Source organism: Anomaloglossus baeobatrachus, chromosome 4 (genome assembly GCF_048569485.1).
Source record: "Anomaloglossus baeobatrachus isolate aAnoBae1 chromosome 4, aAnoBae1.hap1, whole genome shotgun sequence".
NCBI lineage: Eukaryota > Metazoa > Chordata > Amphibia > Anura > Aromobatidae > Anomaloglossus > Anomaloglossus baeobatrachus.
This window is the reverse complement of record NC_134356.1, coordinates 106,855,266-106,875,908: the sequence shown is the minus strand read 5'-3', so window position 1 is coordinate 106,875,908 and position 20,643 is coordinate 106,855,266. Positions and strand designations below refer to the sequence as shown.

The 20,643-nt window shown below is 44.5% G+C and overlaps 1 protein-coding gene across 2 annotated transcripts in view; it reads left to right on the top strand.

Moving 5' to 3' along the window:
• Positions 1–20,643, top strand: part of SLIT3 (slit guidance ligand 3) — an 878,603-nt gene that overhangs the window by 536,806 nt on the left and 321,154 nt on the right. The gene's annotated exons all lie outside the window — the stretch shown is intronic.

Sequence of the window (20,643 nt, the reverse complement as noted above, 5' to 3'; positions counted from 1 at the left end):
AATTCATAATATGTTTTTGACCTATCTTCGCTCCAATCATTATATACTGGCTATGCAGTTGTCGCCGTAAACCCATTATTTAACAGTGTCACATGCAACAACATTGCTAACGAGGCCAGATGTGCATCACGAATTTCCGTGACCCCAATGACATCTCGTTAGTGATGTCGTTGCGTGTAACGGGGCCTTTGGATTGAGGCTAGACTGAGGCTCTCATAGAGTTACATTGAATTGTGACTAGAGTTGAGCGCGGTTCGTGGTTCGCGGTTCTCCAGTTCGCGGTTTGAGTAATTTTGGGGGCTGTTCTAGATTGAACTAAAACTCGAGCTTTTTACTAAAGCTCGATAGTTCTAGTTACGTTCGAGAACGGTTCTAGCAGCAAAAAGACCAGCTAATTACTAGCTGGCTTTCCGCTGTAATAGTGTAAGTCACTCTGTGACTCACACTATTATGAAATTTCAGCGTATAGTGTGCGGGAACAGCGCATTCAGATCACTGCTGTATGGATAATGGCGATCGCCATTTTTTTTTTCCTTGTCTTCCTTCCCTAAGCGCGCGCGTATAGTGGGGCGGGCCAGCATGTCAGCCAATCCCAGACACACACACAGCTAAGTGGACTATTAGCCAGAGAAGCAACGGCATGTGTGATAGGATGTCCATGTCACATGTCCCTGCATTATAAAAACGGGTATCTGCCCGTCAGGACGCCATTATCTGCCTTCTGTGTCTGGGTGTCAGTCACCGCTGGCGTAGCTCCTGTCTCCGATACTGCTGTGTACGCTCTACACACAGCGCTATACAGAATAGGGATAGAAGTTTCTTTTAGCCCTTGTAAGGGCTAATACCAGCAGGCTCAGAGCCATAGGTGACAGTCAGATCCGTGGAAAGAGATTTTAACAGCTACATATAAGAGTGTCTGTGTAGCTAAGGTCAGGGACTTCCTCGCTGCATTTCCCCATTAGGAGGGATATAAAGTGAGGCTTCCTTTCCTGTACAAATACCCACAACCCTGCCACTGTACCCTCCTGCCCTTTGCACACTCAAACTCATTGTTACTAAGCCACTATACTAGCAAACACTGAGGAAACTTAGTGGCATCCTAAAAGTGGCTGTTGTACCCTATTTGTGCCCCACTAGTGCCAAGCTATTTGCAGCACCACTGCATTGCAGACTCAAACTCATTGTTACTAAGCTATTATACTAGCAAACATTGAGGAAACTTAGTGGCATCCTAAAAGTGGCTGTTGGACTTCCATTAGTGTCCCACTATTGCAAAGCTATTTGCAGCACGTCTGCATTGCACACTCAAACTCATTGCTACTAAGCCATTATACTAGCAAACACTGAGTAAACTTAGTGCCATCCTAAAAGTGGCTGTTGGACTTCCATTAGTGTCCCATTGGGGCAAAGCTATTTGCAGCACCTCTGCATTGCACACTCAAGCTCATTGTTACTAAACCATTATACTAGCAAACACTGGGGAAACTTAGTGGCATCCTAAAAGTGGCTGTTGGACTTCCATTAGTGTCCCACTGGTGCAAAGCTATTTGCGGCAACCCTGCATTGCACACTCAAACTAATTGTTACTAAGCCATTATACTAGCAAACAGTGAGTAAACTTAGTGCCATCCTAAAAGTGGCTGTTGTACTCCATTTGTGCCCCACTGGTGCAAAGCAATTTGTGGCAACACTGCATTGCACACTCAAACTCATTGTTACTAAGCCATTATACCTGCAAACACTGGGGAAACTTAGTGGCATCCTAAAAGTGGATGTTGGACTCCATTATTGTCCCACTGGTGCAAAGCTATTTGCAGCACCACTGCATTGCACACTCAAGTTCATTGTTACTAAGCCATTATACTAGCAAACAGTGAGGAAACTTAGTGGCATCCTAAAAGTGGCTGTTGGATCTCCATTATTGTCCCACTGGTGAAAAGCTATTTGCGGCAACACTGCATTGCACACTCAAACTCATTGTTACTAAGCCATTATACTAGCAAACAGTGAGTAAACTTAGTGGCATCCTAAAAGTGGCTGTTGGACTTCCACTATTGTCCCACTGGTGCAAAGCTATTTGCGGCAACACTGCATTGCACACTCAAACTCATTGTTACTAAGCCATTCTAATAGCAAACTATGCTGCCAGTTTAAGGGCCGTAGTTGCATTGTCAGGGATATTTATTGTTGTTTATTCTGCTGTTAATAAAGATAGACCACCGCTGCAATCTACACCACCTCTGAATTTTTACTACCACATTTTAAGTGCACAATCTTGTGGCAATCAAAATGAGTGGCAAAAGGACAGATGCTGGTGGAAAGGGGAAGAGGCGTGTTGGAAAAGCAAAAAAAGAATTTGTCCGTGGGGAAGGTGGCAAAGCTCCATTAACATCTGCTGAAGATAGACCATCTTCCAGCAAAAGTAAGATGTATACTACTTATCGTGGACAATCCGATGTGCTCCCTTTTTTATGGACACGAACAACTGGAACAAAGGTAGATGATGGCCAATAAAAGAAAATGCTTGAATGGATCTCAAATGGTCCAACAAGTGCCCTCTCCGCCACCTCAACTACCGCATCCAAAAAACACCAGTCCTCTGAGTTGTCATCCCAATCACACTTGCTTTCTCCCACCTCTGAAGTCTCCATCCGCCCTGCACAGTATGGTGGAACTGAAATGGCTGAGTCTGCAGAGCTGTTCAGTCACACTATAGCCTGGGAAACAAAGGTCTGCTCCCAAGCTACAGTGAGTACAGACCAGGAAATGGTCTGCAGTGATGCCCAGAAACTTTGTGACTCTGATTCAGGCCGTGAGGACCAAGTTTCTGAGCATAATGTTGACCCTTATTCACAAACTGTAACACCTGTTGTTATAGACAATGAGGAACATACTGATGACGATGAGACGCAGCTACCAGATTGGGAGGACAACTTAAATATAGGTTCACGTCAGGAAGAGGCTCAGTCTGAGGGTGAGGGAAGTGCAAACACAACGCTTGATGAGGAAGTTCTAGATCCCACCTACTGTCAACCCACAGTCAGGCACTCGAGGAGGTCAACAGAGGCGGTGGAGGAGAATGCTACTGACGACGAAGTTACCTTGCGCCTTCCTGGACAGAGGAGTAGTACTGGTAGCACGTGTACAACTGCATCCTCAGCCACCACTCTGCCTCTGAGCACTATTCGGGGGGGCTCAGCAGGTCGCATGCCCTCTAAGCCTTGCCTAGCCTGGACCTTTTTTGACATAGAAAAAGATCGCCCAAATCATGTGATATGTAAAATTTGTCGTGATTCTGTTAGTAGAGGGCAAAACCTCAGGAGTTTGACAACTTCTTCCATGAATCGTCACATGAATAAATATCATATGTCCCAGTGGAAAACTCACCGTGCTCCAATGCGGTCTAGCGGAGCGAACCATCCACCGCCTGCCCCTTCAAGTGCATCCGCGCGCTCTTCATCTTCTAGGACTGTGGGGACAGCTGTCACACCTGGTTTTCCATGCACAACTTCCACCACTGTAACCGCAACAGGCAGTTTGCTTGGTAGGTCGTCAGTTGGTTTGGAAGGGGAAACAAGTGCGTGTGTACAGCTCTCTCAGACATCGATAGCATCAACGTTGGATGAAGGCAACATCATGTCTACGCTTGCACTTTCCTCACAAACCTGCATTTTTTCAGGGACACCCTACTCACCACCGTCTACACACAGCAGCCAGATCTCTGTTCCTCAGATGTGGACAAATAAAAGGTCATTTCCTGCGACCCATGACAAAGCTAAGAGGTTGACTTTATCCCTCTGTAAGCTCTTGGCTACCGAAATGCTGCCTTTCCGCCTGGTAGACACACAGGATTTTGAAAACCTTATGTCTGTCGCTGTGCCCCAGTACCAGATGCCCAGTCGCCACTACTTCTCTTAGAAAGGTGTGCCTGCGCTACACCAGCATGTCGCACACAACATCACGCTTCCTTGAGAAACTCTGTGTGTGAACGGGTGCATTTCACCACCGATACTTGGACCAGTAAGCATGGACAGGGACGTTACATGTCGCTGACTGGGCACTGGGTAACTATGGTGATAGATGGTGAAGGGTCTGCTGCACAAGTCTTGCCGTCCCCACGACTTGTGTGTCAATCCTCTGTCTGTCCAAGTTCCGCCACTGCTTCTGCCTCCTCCACCTCGTCTGGGTCCTCCACCTCCGCCCCAAGCCTGCCTGGTCAGGCCACCAGCGTTCTAACTGCGCAGAAGGAATCACGCACCCCTCATTACTATGCTGGCAGCAGAGCGCAACAGCATCAGGCGGTCTTTAGCTTGAAATGTCTTGGAAATAAGAGTCACACAGCGGCTAAGTTGTGGGCAGCTCTGGAGACTGAGTTTGGTAAATGGTTGTCTCCACTCAACCTGCAGCCTGGTAAGGCCGTGTGCGACAATGCTGCAAACCTGGGTGCGGCCCTTCGCCTGGGCAAGGTGATACACGTGCCTTGTATGGCTCACGTGTTGAACCTTGTTGTCCAGCAATTTTTAACACACTATCCCGGCCTAGATGGCTTTCTGAACAGGGCACGAAAACTGTCTGCTCACTTCCGCCGTTCAACCGCCGCTGCTGAGCGACTTGCATCGCTCCAGAAGTCTTTCGGCCTGCCGGTTCATTGCCTGAAATGCGATGTGGCGACACGCTGGAATTCAACTCTCCACATGTTACAGCGACTATGGCAACACCGTCGAGCCCTGGTACAATATGTCATGACGTATAGCCTGGGCCAACGAGATGCAGAGGTGGGGCAGATCACCCTGATGGAGTGGTCTCAGATCAAGGACCTATGCACCCTTCTGCACAGTTTCGACATGGTGACGAATATGTTTAGCGCTGACAATGCCATTATCAGCATGACAATTCCAGTCATTTACATGCTGGAGCACACACTAAACACTATTCGGAGTCAGGGGGTGGGACAACAGGAAGGGGAGGAACTACAGGAGGATTCATATGCGCAAGAGACAACAACATCCCCAAGGTCCAGACGTTCATCATCACCAACGTGGCAGGCATGAGACCATGGGGGACAGGGATCAACAAGGGCGCATGGTAGCAGGCGAAATGTTGAGGAAGGTGCAGGAAAATATGAAGAAATGGAGGACGAACTGTCCATGGACATGGAAGACTCAGCGGATGAGGGAGACCTTGGTCAAATTTCAGTTGAAAGAGGTTGGGGGGAGATGTCAGAGGAAGAAAGAACGGTTAGCACCTCTATACCACAAACACAGCGTTGACTTGGTCCACATGGGTGCGCCAGACACATGAGCGCCTTCTTACTGCACTGCCTCCAACATGACCCTCGTATTGTCAAAATTAGAAGTGATGATGACTACTGGCTTGCCACACTATTATATCCCCGGTATAAGTCCAAATTTTGTGACATAATTCCAGCCATAGAAAGGGATGCACGTATGCAGGAGTATCAGCAGAAGCTGTTACTCGATCTTAGCTCGGCTTTTCCACCAAACAACCGTGGTGCAGGGAGTGAATCTCCCAGTTGTAACTTGACAAACATGGGACGGTCTCGTCATCTTCAACAGTCTACCTGTACCAGCAGCACCGTATCTGGTGCTGGTAACAGCAATTTTATTGAATCTTTTCATAATTTTTTTTAGACCATCCTTTGCAAGGCCACCAGAGACAACAAGTCTGACACATAGTCAATGGCTGGAGAGGATGATACAGGAGTATCTCCAAATGAACATCAATGCCATGACTTTGCAAATGGAGCCTTGCTCATTTTGGGCTTCAAATCTTGAAAAATTGCCAGAGCTCTCCAGGTACGCCTTAGAGATTTTGTCGTGTCCAGCTGCCAGCGTTGTCTCTGAACGTGTCTTCAGTGCTGCTGGGTGTGTGCTGACAGATAAGCGCACGCGTCTGTCCAGTGACAATGTGGACAGACTGACGTTCATCAAAATGAACAAGTCATGGATCCACAAGGAATTTACTACCCCTGTGTCATCCTGGGGAGAGTAAATGCTTATGGATTTGGAATGTTCTTGATGCAAATCTACCTGTGAAGTGTACAACTGGGGCACAAGTGCTGCCACTGAATGGGTGTGTGTGTGTGTGGCCCAATTTTTGGAAAAAAGGGAGACTCCGCTTGGAGTAACCCTTGCTTCTGTGTTTTTTAAAAGGAGCCAAGATGAACAAGTCATGGTTCAGCAAATACTTTGCTACCTACCCCGGGGTCATCCTGGGGATGGTTAAGTATGGCGTATTTTTGAATGTGCTTGATGCAAATCTACCTGTGAAGTGTACAACTGGGGCACACGTGCTGCCACTGAAGGGGTGGGTGTGTGTGTGGCCCAATTTTTTTTTTTCTTCTATAGATGAACAGAGCTGGGATCAGGAAAGACTTAGCTACCTACCCCGGTGTCATCCTGGGGACGGTTAAGTATGGCATATTTTTGAATGTGCTTGATGCAAATCTAACGGTGAAGTGTACAACTGGGGCACAAGTGCTGCCACTGAAGGGGTGGGTGTGTGTGTGGCCCAATTTTTGGAAAAAAGGGAGACTCTGGTTGGAGTAACCCTTGCTTACATTGTTTTTAAAAATGATCCAAGATGAACAGAGCTGGGATCAGGAAAGACTTAGCTACCTACCCCGGTGTCATCCTGGGGACGGTTAAGTATGGCATATTTTTGAATGTGCTTGATGCAAATCTACCTGTGAAGTGTACAACTGGGACACAAGTGCTGCCACTGAAGGGGTGGGTGTGTGTGGGGCCCAATTTTCGGAAAAAAGGGAGACTCCGCTTGGAGTAACCCTTGCTTGCTGTGTTTTTTAAAAGGAGCCAAGATGAACAAGTCATGGTTCAGCAAGACTTTGCTACCTACCCCGGTGTCATCCTGGGGACGGTTAAGTATGGCGTATTTTTGAATGTGCTTGATGCAAATCTAGCTGTGAAGTGTACAACTGGGGCACAAGTGCTGCCACTGAAGGGGTGGGTGTGTGTGTGGCCCAATTTTTGGAAAAAAGGGAGACTCCGCTTCGAGTAACCTTGCCGTGTTTTACATGATTTTAGAAGGGCATGCCATGCCTATATCTGTGTCTCATCCTCTTTTCCTTGTAACGCTGTTTTGTTTTCGCATGAGAATTTGTTCTTGTCACTTTCCCATGTGTTTGTGTTGTGTTGTGAGTTGTTTGACACCTTTTGGACACCTTTGAGGGTGTTTTCTAGGTGTTTTTATGTGTTTGTGATTGCCTCCCATTGTTTCCTATGCGGTTCGAGCGGTTCGCCGAACCGAACCCGAACGAGACCTCCGTTTGGCGAACCGAACTCGAGCCGAACCACGGCCGGTTCGCTCATCTCTAATTGTGACCTCCACTTTAGCAAGCACCGGAGCTGCCGGCAGATCACAAATCACAGGAGACTGACCAGAGCGGCGGCAATCGAAGATGAAGATAGCAGCAGGTGAGTATAAAAACTGGGGCAGGGGACTTATATTTAAAGCACCGCTGGAGTTTTTTATTGCACTGCTGGAGTGGTCCTTTACCAATCTGCAGGGTCTCAGAACCTGGATCCCACTGACCTTAACTTCTGACAGGTTTCTATAGCGTGCCAAAAGTATTTTGTAAGTGCAGTTACACATCACAGCATTTTTTTGGTTTTGTGTTCCCAGAATTTTAAAAACTATAAAATAGTCATACAAGAGCTTGTTTTGTGGTGTGAGCTGAATATTTAATTTCACCATATCGGGGGACACATAGTATAGTATAATGTGCTAAATAACAGTATAATTTTTTGTGTATAAAAAAAATCAGTAATTATTTTGTCTTTTTTGGAGGTCAGGGGAAAGTCATGGATCAGCATAAATCACATAACTTTTTAACTTTATTATTTAGGTTGTTCACACTTTACATAATTCATGTTTTGTAACTACTTATCATAGAAACATTTCAGAATTTTTCTGTAAATGCGGTTACACATTAAGTCCCAGATCAAGCTATGTCCTTACGAGAGTATTTACATCTTCAAGATCCTATCCCAATATGCACTAGGTCTAATAATAATATTAGCAAATACCTCCAATTAGAAATATAGTCTAGTTTGATTAGCTACTGTATGTCAATTACAGTGGGTACGGAAAGTATTCAGAACCCTTTACATTTTTCACTCTTTGTTTCATTGCAGCCATTTGATAAAATTCAAAAAAGTTATTTTTTTTCCTCATTAATGTACACTCTGCATCGAATCTTGACAGAAAAACCCAGAAATGTAGAGATTTTTGCAAATGTATTAAACAAGAAAAACTGAAATATCACATGGTCATAAGTATTCAGACCCTTTGCTCAGTGTTGAGTAGACACACCCTTTTGAGCTGGTACAGCCAAGAGTCTCCTTGGAAAGGATGCAACAAGTTTTTCACACCTGGATTTCGGGATCCTCTGCCATTCTTCCTTGCTCACCCTCTCCAGTTCCATCAGTTTGGACGGTGCATATTTGTGGACAGCCATTTTCAGGTCTCTCCAGAGATGCTCAATTGGGTTTAGGTCAGGGCTCTGGCTGGGCTAGTCAAGAATGGCCACAGAGTTGTTCTTAAGCCACTCCTTTGTTATTTTAGCTGTGTGCTTAGGGTCATTGTCTTGTTGGAAGGTGAACCTTTGACCAAGTCTGAGGTCCAGAGCACTCTGGAAGAGGTTTTCTTCCAGGATATCTCTGTACTTGGCCGCATTCATCTTTCCTTCAATTGCAACCAGTCGTTCTGTCCCTGCAACTGAAAATCACCCCCGTAGCATGATGCTGCCACCACCATGTTTCACTGTTGGGATTGTATTGGGCAGATGATGAGCAGTGTCTGATATTCTTCACACATACCGCTTAAAATTATCACCAAAAAGTTCTGTCTTCATCTCATCAGACCAGAGAATCTTATTTCTCATAGTCTTGGAGTCCCTCATGTGTTTTTTTTGCAAACTCTATGTTGGCTTTCATATGTCTTGCACTGAGGAGAGGCTTCCGTCGGGCCACTCTGCCATAAAAGCCCAACTGGTAGAGGGCTGCAGTGATAGTTGACTTTGTGGAACTTTCTCCCATCTCCCTACTGAATCTCTGGAGCTCAGCCACAGTGATCTTGGGGTTTTTCTTTACCTCTCTCACCAAGGCTCTTCTCGACCGATTGCTCAGTTTGGCTGGATGGCTAGGTCTAGGAAGAGTTCTGGTGGTCCCAAACTTCTTCCATTTAAGGATTATGGAGGCCTCTGTGCTCTTAGGAACCTTGAGTACTACAGAAATTATATTGTAACCTTGTCCAGATCTGTGTCTTGACATAATTCTGTTTCTGAGCTCCTTAGGCAGTTCCTTTGACCTCATGATTTTCATTTGGTCTGACATGCACTGGGAGCTGTGAGGTCTTATATAGACAGGTGTGTGCCTTTCCAAATTAAGTCCTATCAGTTTAATTAAACACAGCTGGACTCCAATGACGGAGGAGAACCATCTTAAGAAGGAGCACAAGGAAATGGACAGCATGTGACTTAAATATGAGTGTCTGAGCAAAGGGTCTGAATACTTATGACCATGTAATATTTCAGTTTTTCTTGTTTAAAAAAACTTAGAAAAAAACAAAAATGTGAAATTTTTTGCGTCAAGATGGCGTGCAGAGTGTACATTACTGAGGAAAAAAATGTCATTTTTGGAATTTAACAAATGGCTTCAATGAAACAAAGAGTGAAGATTTAAAGGGGTCTGAATACTTTCCGTACCCACTGTACCTCATGTGATGGGCATTGCAGCTTACTGCAGGTATTCATGGTTATAACCACTCATATAGTGACAGATAGTTTGTTGCTAGTGGTTGTAACCATGGACACCTAAGCTGCAATGCCCTGCAAATGAGGTAAGTGACCCTTTAAGTAATATAAAGGAGAATAATACTCTAGACTGTTAGAAAATACTGGTTAATAAAGACGGTTTCATAGAAGATACATTTCCAGAATAATTATCAAGTATGTTTGAGTATCTACAGTAAATTACAGCATCATTTCTAATTCAAAATGTCTGTACTGAATGTGTATCTCGAGATGAAGTTTGTATTAGTGCAGTCTAAATCACTAAAATGTCTGTTAATTAAAAAATTAGTATAATTAGCACTTATATCATTTTCTCATTACTTAAAAACAAATCAGTATGGCATACAGAATTGTTCAGTGACAGAAACTATAAGGATCCGTAAGCTATGGAAACCTATGAAATGGGAAAAAAATATATCATACAGACGTTAATGGTTACCTTTGATTAATACTATGTTTGAATCTGCTATCTTCCTTTCTTTGATGATTTTCAGACCACTTGATAATCATAATTGCTGTAGTTCTTTCGGTTTTCTCTGCCTTCATCCGTGACTGAGTTTGCCCCGTCCCCATACTTTGGAGATATGTGTACAAATCCCCTTTCTCTACCTGATGTTATCTCTAACACTTAGAGAAGGGTTGGGATACATTCTAGCTAATATAGATATGAAAAAGTACATGTTCGAACATAGACACATATTGGAACATGAGCAAACTGTCAAGCTAGCAGGTGTGAACCCACTGCACCACAGAACAGGCTTACCCTGGAGGGGTGTGACTAAGTGCCATCTGGGTATTCACCAGAGCCTCAGATGGTGAGGATGAGCTGGGCTGCTGGTAGACACTAGGTACCACTCCAGGGCAGTCCCTAGTACTACAGCAGCTGACAAAAAGGGTCAGGGAATGGGAGGGCAGGCAGAACAAAGAGGGTATTGGAGACAGGCAGGAAGGAGCAGGTACTGCAGACAAGCAGGGCAGGACCAAAGCATTCTTCAAGAAACAGAACCGCAGACTGATTGGAAGGGACAGGTACAATAGACAAGAGTACTAGGAGGTACAGGCACTCTAATAACCTAATTACGCAGACATCTCCCTACAGGGGAAGGTGCCTTAAATACACAGACTTCCAGCCATAGGCTGGAGACACTTTAGGGTGTGCCCCGTCTCTTTAAGAGGCAGGGAGCATGCATGTGTCCTGAGAATTATACCAGGAGAACTGCGCAACAAGTGTGCTGACTTGGGGGCGGGGAAGCTCACCAGAGTAGAGGCAAGGAGCGGAGAGGATCCTGATAGACAGCTGCTGCATTGAGTACATCAGAGTCTGCCGGGAGGAGGCAGCAGGGCAGTGTAGTGATTCTGGCATTACACAGTGCTGGGTCAATAATACAATACATTGCGGGTAGTAATTAAAAGAAGTTAGGAATATATACGGGTGGAAAGCGCAGTCATCACAGTACACTGTGTACCCGCTGCTTTTGTTAAAAAAATAATAATTCTAGTATATATACACTACTGGCTGGTGGAAACACTTTTATCCAAATGGCAGATACACCATCCGTGCTCCAGACAGGACTGAAATAAGGCATTACTGATGAGCTGGACTTTGCTTCTATACATTATTTACCCCTTCTGACATAGCCAATTTTGTTTTTTTCCTTCCCTTCTTCCAAGAGCCATACGTTTTTTACTTTTCTGTCCACATAGACATATGAGGGATTGTTTTTTGCTGGTGCAAGTTGTATTTTTGAAAGATACTACCGTATTTCTTTTACCACGGTAGTATACTGGAAAATGCTAAAAAAAATTCCAAGTGTGGTAAAATTAATAAAAAAGCACATTTGTTTTGACAGCGTACATTGTATGGTAAAAATTACCTGGCAGTATTTCCTCGTCGGTATGATTACTGCAATACCAAACTTGTCCAGTTTTTTTTTATTATTTCAGTAGAGCAAAAAATATCTGAACTTTATACAGCAATGCCAAATGTGTATTTTTTTGTGGGTGAACTGTTATGAGTTTTTTTATTTTTTTTTCTATATTTTTTTAAACTTTTTTTTTTTTTTACTTTTTAATATCTTTGTTAGTCTTCTTAGGGGACTTGAACCTGCTATTTTCTGATCACTTGTACTATATAAGTATTGTTGTATATTGTGTAAAATGGCTGTTTGACACCTTTTGGAGGAGAGATATGTATCACAGAGGTGGTTAAATGTAAGTCCGGAAGTTAGCTGCAGTACATATAGTACTGAGAGGGTTAATAGGGCTGACAAGGGCCAGGTTTACAAACAGTCAGATAAATTGGTGTGACTGGCTGCTCACATATTCCCACCCTGGGGCGTGAAATGCTGGACATAAAGTCTAGGTAGGTTTATTAGTTTGTCTGTGTGTGGAGGTGTATAGATTTCCAGTGTGTTTTTCCTTGCTAAGGAATGAGAGCTGTACATTAACCTGAGCCAGCGAACCCACACAGAAAAGACTGTTTTCGGTACTCCTAATGAGCAGTCAAATGCTCAGATGGGCTCGGTACTTGTGACTAGCAGTCAGGCGATCAACTCATGTACCAAGTAATGGATGTCATTTGGGAACTCTAGCATTTTTCCAGAAGATCTTCTAGAAAAATGTTTGAGTTTCTCATTGACTTCCATTATACTCGGTACATGAGTCCAGCGCCCGATTGCTTGTTACCAGTACCGAGCACCCAAGCATAGTAGTCCTTGCTCGTCACTATTGGTAACCCATTAGTAGTAAGAGTGGGGGTTCTTAAAAATGGCTGCACGTACACAGTTATTTTCCATTTAATAAGCTGAGACATACAAGAATTGCTAAGCATAAGCATGCTCTGACTGTGTGAGGGTCCCAGTGGTTAGACCCCATCACACATACGTGTTTGGCTTATACGTATTAAGGCCGGGGCCACACGGGGCACTAGTGCGATCCTCGCATGACACTCGGCTCACACTGGCAGCACAGCAGGAGCCAAGTGTCATGCGAGTGTCACTGCGACTGAGGTCCGTTCATACGAGTGGACCTCAGCTGCGGGGGGGCGGGCCGGCACTGAGGAGGGGCGGGCCAGTGCTGAGGAGGGTAGGGCCGGCACGGAGGAGGAGAGGGAGGGATTTATCTCCCTCTCTCCTCCGAAGCCAGCTATTGCCATTCTCGCCCTGCACTCGCAGTACACGATGTACTGCGAGTGCAGTGTGATCTTTCTCTCGCCCCATAGACTTGAATGGGTGGGAGAGAAAGAGTCTTGCATTACAATCGCAGCATGCTGCGATTGTTTTCTCGGTCCGATTGGGGCTGAGAACATAATCGCTCATGGGTGCTGGGACATAGGTTAATATTGGTCCGAGTGGAATGCGATGTTTTATCGCATTCCATTCGGTCCGATTTTCATGCCATGTGTCTTATGAGCCAGATTTGTCTATATTGTAAAACTCCTATTGCCTTCAAGATTAGACGTTTTACCATAGTTTGTGTAGCGCCCTCACGTCAGCGACCGAGCCACTTGGATCTAGAGCCGCGGTGGCTTGAGGGGTCTCCGAGTCCGGGGGATCTGCGCGGACACTCGAATTAAAAGAAGAGGGGGATATATACAAAGGGATTAGAAAGTTTGTGATGCCACCCACGGTGTGTGGTAATGTGAGGGACCACCGCTGCCATTTGGGAGCCCAATGACGATGGTGTGGTACTGGCAGCCTGATGTTTAACCCCTCCGTGGGTAGGGGGTTTGTGTCTTGGGGCCCGTTGGATGGTTGGTGCTTGGGTGCCATTGGGGATAGGGACAGGGGTTTTCAGTGTACTCACTCAGTCCAGGAATAACAACACCGATAGCTTGTAAACCAGAATTCTGAGCACCACTGTAGCTTGTAGGGAGCATGCTTGGGTCCGTGCCCTTGGTGTTGCTGTTAGCCCGTGGCCCTTTCCTTGGCACCTCTGTCTCAATTTGGGCCCTCGGGTATAAAACTCTTTGGGTCCCGCTCACCTGTATGGCTAACGGAGTGAGCTTACTCTCAGGGTTCACGCGTAGGATTTCTTTGAACTGTATTGGGAAAGTCCTATTCCATCGGTGCGCTAGTACCCCGATTTTGGAGTGGGTTGGGGATGAATCTTTAAGTCTTCACCCCCGTCGGGTAAATTACCGGAACGCGTGAAGCTACTTTCCGGCCTAATCCCCTTGACACAATCCCCTGCGACCGGGGTTCCAGCACCTACCAGGCCCAGACCAACGTCTGCCACCTAGTACTACAGGAGCCCTGCTCCCAGCTGGTAACCTCTCCCTCTCAGAGAGTCACCGCTTCACACTCCTCTCCCTAGCTCCACTCTAGCTCAACTGTCACTTCCTTCACTTTACCCTCACCAACCCCCCCATGTGGGTGGCCCTATTCCCTTCAGGCCCCCCAATGGTGTGTCTAGTGGGTAAAGTGTAAAGTGTTCCTAGGATTTTGATTGGCTAAGCTGTTAGCAACACCAAAGGACCAGGACCCGTTACCAAGGAGGGTGGATACCATGCAGAAGGGCAGGTTGCACAATACCCTGTGACGACCTGATAGGCTAGGGCGTCACATTTGGAAATGTGGTCAAAAAACGATACGTCTTTGTGGGATCCAATCATGTAACACATATCATTCATGAACAAAAACTGCTTTTTCCTTTAGTAGAGGATATACTCATGAAACCAAGAGCAGCTGCATTCATCACTCATCACGCCTCTATAGTGTGAGCCGAAACTGGTGTGGCTAGATGTATGTAATGGTATAGGAAGGTTTTATCCCCTAATAACTCTATTTTATTTTTTTAATGTACAATAACATGTGAAAACCAACCATGTAGACCCAACTTTACACCTTTTTTTTATTATTAAGAAAATGCTCCTTTTTGGTCCTTTGTATCCTGAAACAAATTGCAATAATAGTTTGACATTTCTTGTATATTTGTAGTGATAAAATGTTGATGAAGGCAACTCCTCATCAGATATCATAGCCCACCTGGTATTTATATCAGGGTGGCACATTTATACCCAACTCAGTTTGAAAATAATAAGAATAGTGTGACTTTTGGGATTGTTTGCACATTCACTCCTGCTATATGGTTGATGTTATCATACTTTACCCATTCAGCAGCAGGTGCATCCTTTGTTAAGTAGCTTGCTTTAGAGGAATTAGATTTAGAAGGACTATTGGTACAGCTGATGTCAAGTCAAATGTCAGAGCGCAACGGAAAGGACAAAGAGAAGGCCCTCTTAAGAGAATTAGAGGGCATCATGAATTATTTTAATTTGTTTAGGCAAGAATGACCATAAAGGACAAGAAAGGAGCATTTTCTAAATTAAAGAAACAAAAACAGAGATACAGGGTCAGATCTATTGGGTTGTTTTTCACATATAATTGGGAATTTCACAAAAATAATTATTAAAGGGGTTAAAACCTTCCCATAATGTTTAATAGTGCTGAAATGTCACATAGGTAACACATGTCTGGCGACTGTTCTATTTTCAATATACCTTCATGACCTGCTGACCTGTTGCTGCCTTGCTTCCGAGTTAGAAGAATCTGTCAGTGCACAATGAATGACCTCCAGTCCTAGCCACATTACATTGAAAGCAGTGGCATAACTAGAGTTTGATGGGCCCCCGTGCAAAGTTTGGACCTGGGCCCCCCAACCATACACTGACACTCAGGGTAAGGGACAATGACACCGATACTCGAGGTATGGGATAATTATGCTGACACTCGGGGCACAGGATAGTGTCACTGACACTTGGCTCATTCCCTCAGCATTCATGTTTCCCATGATCTGAAATCCCGCTTTCTATCAGCACCCAACTTTCCTATGTTCTGATATCCATCTTGTCCTAAGCACGCACCTTCCCCATGCTCTACTTTACATCTTTCCCTAAGCACACAGCTTTTCCTTGCTCTGATATACAGCTTTCCCTCAGCACCCAGCTTTACAATGACATCAGAACATGGGAAACCTAAAGGCCACGTCTCACTAAGCAACATCGCTAGCAACATCGCTGCTGAGGCACAACTTTTGTGACGTAGCAGCGATGTTGCTAGTGATGTCGCTGTGTGTGACATCCAGCAACAACCTGGCCCCTGCTGTGAGGTCGTTGGTTGTTGCTGAATGTCCTGGACCATTTTTTAGTTGTTGCTCTCCCGCTGTGAAGCACACATCACTGTGTGTGACAGCGAGACAGCAACAACTAAATGTGCAGGCAGCAGGAGCCGGCTTCTGCGGACGCTGGCAACCAATGTAAATATCGGGTAACCAAGAAGCCCTTTCCTTGGCTACCCGATATTTACCTTCGTTACCAAGCGCAGCATCGCTCCCACGCGTCGCTGCTGGCTGGGGGCTGGTCACTGCTGAGATCTGCCTGTTTGACAGCTCACCAGCAACCTGTGTAGCGACGCTCCAGCGATCCCTGCCAGGTCAGGTTGCTGGTGGGATCGCTGGAGCGTCGATTAGTGTGACGGTACCTTAAGTCCTGGGAGAAAGATGTATAGCAGAGCATGGGAAACTGGGTGCTGAGGGTGAGGGCCTCTTTCTTTCAAAACAAAACTTTCCTATCCCATGCTTTTTCTTTGTCCCCCCTCGTATATAGCTCTCCAAATACTATAATGGACCTCACATAGCTTTCCATATAGTATAATGGGTCCCACATAACCCTTTATATATTAGAATGCACCTACATAGTCCACCATGTAGTATAATGCACCCCCATAGTCCTCTAATTATTATAATGCACCTCCCATAGACATCCATGTATTATAATTCACCCCATAGCCCTTCATATATTATACTGCACCTCCCATAGACCTCCATGTATTATAATTCACCCCATAGCCCTCCATATTATATTATGCAGCCCCATACCATTTAATGCAGCCCCATAGTCCTCCATATTATATTATGCAGCTCCCATACCATTTAATGCAGCCCCATAGTCCTCCATGTTTTATAATGCAGCCCCATAGTCCTTCATATTATATTATGCAGCCCCCATACTATTTAATGCAGCCCAATAGGCTTCCAAATTATATTATGCAGCCCTTATATCATTTAATGCAGCCCCATAGGCATCCATATTATATTATGCAGGCCCCATATCATTTAATGGAGCCCCATAAGCCTCCATGTTTTATAGTGCAGCCCTATAGTCCTTCATATTATACAGACCCATACCATTTAATGCACCCCATAAGTCTCCATGTATTATAATGCAGCCCCATAATCCATGTATAAACTGTCTTTCATATTGTATTATGCAGCCCCATACCATTTAATGCACCCCCATAGGCCTCTGGCAACCATGTAATCAATGATTAAAAAAAAAAAATAAACAAGTCGTCACGTCTCCTCATTCCCCGCTGCTCCAATCAAAGCGTCCTCCCATCCTGCGCTCTGCACTCTGCATGTCTCAATACAGCAGTTGCACAGTAGTGACGTCACCAAGCCCCACTGTACTGAGACGTCGAGTGTAAGGCACAGAGGGAGAATGATGAAGGATGGAGCGGAGTGCTGAGCTCCATCCTTCATCATTACTTTGCACGATATCAGGCAAGGGCCCGTGGGTGATGGGGGCCCAGTGCCGCCGCTGGCACTGGGCCCCCCCTACTCATGGGCCTACCTAACTCATGGGCCCCGTAGCGGCCGCATAGTTTGACACTGAACAGCACAGCTCCTATCTTACAGAGAGGAGCTGTATGCTTCTCTGCAGGGTGGGCCCCTAAGCCTGCCAGGCCCGGTTGCAGTTGCGATCTCTGCGACCACTATCGTTACACACCTGGTTGAAAGTATTTCCCAATATACACCAGTCAGCCATAACAACATTCACTGAGTGATACATGTAAAGGGTTGGGATACATTAGACGGTAAGTGAATAGCTATTTGTAATGCTGGGCGAGCAGTACAATGCTCTGTTCTCGAAATGATGAGTGTACAATACGATGCACGAATGCTCGTTCCAGGAGTCGAGCAGGTCAGCTGCTCTGATGGGCTCAACTTGAGTAACAAATGGAAGTCATTATGGAAGTCAATGATTGGACAGTTTGTTCAGCTCTTTCTTCCTCATACAGCCAGCAATAAACAGACCATTACTGGCGAAGGGAGGGCTGGCTTTGTTTGGACACACTACATCCAAAAACATTTTTTTAACTATCATTGACAGCCATTCAGAGACTGCAATTGGCTTTCAGTGGGGTGCTTGCTCACATTAGTGAAGCGAGCCAATGCATTGTGTTCGTTGTTTCACGTATGTCACATCCGAGCACCCACGATACTCGGCCACGCAACGCGAGTACCCAAGCTCCCCGATGCTCAATTGAGTACCATCATTAGTTATTTGTTAAAGATGATGTGCAGAACGCAAAAAATATGAGCATATTTAAAAATATGAGTGATTTTGAAACACGCCAAATTATAATGGATAGACTAGTTCAGAGCATCTCCAAAACTGCAGGTCTTGTATGGTGTTCCTATTATGAAGTGGTAATTTCCAAAAGTGCTGTACTTTTTATTTTCTACACTTCTATAGACAATCAGTAGAGTAGTAATGCACATGCATGACCATTGCATTGTTCAAAATGGAATGGGACCCCAGTAGGAAAGTGTGGTGATTGAAACGATACACTTTAAGTCATTAAAGGGAACATGTCATGGGAAAAATTACTATTAACCTCCAGATATGGGGTTAATCTGCAGGTTAATAGCGTTCTGAACCTGTCCAATGCACCAGGAGCAATGCTATGAGGAGGATATGATCTTTATTGCTTCCAGCAGCATTCAGCTTTGGTGTGGCAGTATGTAGTGAGCGGCAGCTATAAGCATGCCTCCGCCACTGACTGACAACTGGCTTGCTTCTCCTATAGCTTTACTTATTAAACTTTTTCTTCTTAACACTAACTCAGACAACTGTTTTTTTTATCGACTGTCTAATACATAAGAATGCTCAACTTCCCTGAATGGGAAAAAGGAAGAAAATAAATGTCGGACATGTAACATTTATGGCAACAACTTATCTTCTGGGAGAACAAAAATATTGGGCATTTGAAATCATCTGCTTGATCCTTCTCTACCTCTACCCTAGACAGTTGATATTGGGGAGAGTTGGGAGTCCTCCATACACATTATGAAATAATCTGTTTGATCCTTCTCTACCTCTACCCTAGACAGATGATGTTGGGGGGAGTTGAGAGGCCTCCATACACATTATGAAATCATCTGCTTGATCCTTCTCTACCTCTACCCTAGACAGTTGATATTGGGGAGAGTTGGGAGTCCTCCATACACATTATGAAATAATCTGTTTGATCCTTCTCTACCTCTACCCTAGACAGATGATGTTGGGGGGAGTTGAGAGGCCTCCATACACATTATGAAATCATCTGCTTGATCCTTCTCTACCTCTACCCTAGACAGATGATGTTTGGGAGAGTTGGGAGGCCTCAATCCACATTATGAAATCATCTGCTTGATCCTTCTGTACCTCTACCCTAGACAGATGATGTTTGGGAGAGTTGGGAGGCCTCCAAACACATTATGACTGAGATAATTTACTTGATCCTTCTCTACCTTTGTTCTACCTTCTCTAGGAGAACAAAAATATTGGGCATTTGAAATCATCTGCTTGATCCTTCTCTACCTCTACCCTAGACAGATGATGTTGGGGGGAGTTGAGAGGCCTGTATACACATTATGAAATCATCTGCTTGATCCTTCTCTACCTCAACCCTAGACAGTTGATATTGGGGAGAGTTGGGAGTCCTCCATACACATTATGAAATAATCTGTTTGATCCTTCTCTACCTTTACCCTAGACAGATGATGTTGGGGGAGTTGGGAGGCCTCCATACACATTATGAAATAATCTGCTTGATCCTTCTCTACCTCTACCCTAGACAGGTGATGTTGAGAGACCTTTTTACATACTAGCTGATTGCTTGAACCTGCCTAAAGCAATGAGTTTGACTGACATTAACGTGTATGGTGGACTTTAGAATATGATAACTTACAATTGTTGGTAAGTTAACAATATCTGAGTAGGGAAAGGTGAAAAAGGTAATTTCAGCAAGAGATTGCTTAGAACAAAAAAATTCATTTGTTCTTCTACATTATAATATTACTTCTCTGTTTGTTTCTTTCTCATTAATGTCAATTTAACAGGACTGGACTTACAAACAGAAAATGGGAAACAACCTTATTTTTAGTGGGTCTATAAAACTGCTATCTATGTAAATTCACAATGGATGTAATCTACATTTAATAAAAAAGGTGATAAAACGTAGCTGCTTTGAAATTGATTGTAAAAGTTGCACTGATATAATGCAAATGTTCTTATATTATCCAGAGATGTACAGTACTTATAATGTAGACACATTTCTATACACTATACTTTCACAATTACCTGTTACCAATTTCTCATATTCTGTACATAAAAAATATATATTTTCTTTTTTTGCAATATTTAAATGAGGTTGATTGAGCAGTACAGTAAATCTATAGTTCTCCCTCTTCGAGCAGATCACTTCATTATTCATAGCATTTACATCATGGGATTTTTCATTAGTGTAAGTGCTTATTGGCATTCGGCATTGGATAGTGCATATAATATGCCACTGAAGCTGCTTTTGTATGGAAATGTCTTTTGATTTCTGCTTTTCTATGTGTGTATCTACATAATGGTGAGCAGTCAATGGAGCTTTCACCAAATCCACTCCAAAATATTATATTCAATGATGACTCAAAAAACCTGGCTCCCCAGATAGGACTGACAACAATTCACAGAGGCTCTGAACCACCACAGACATGTG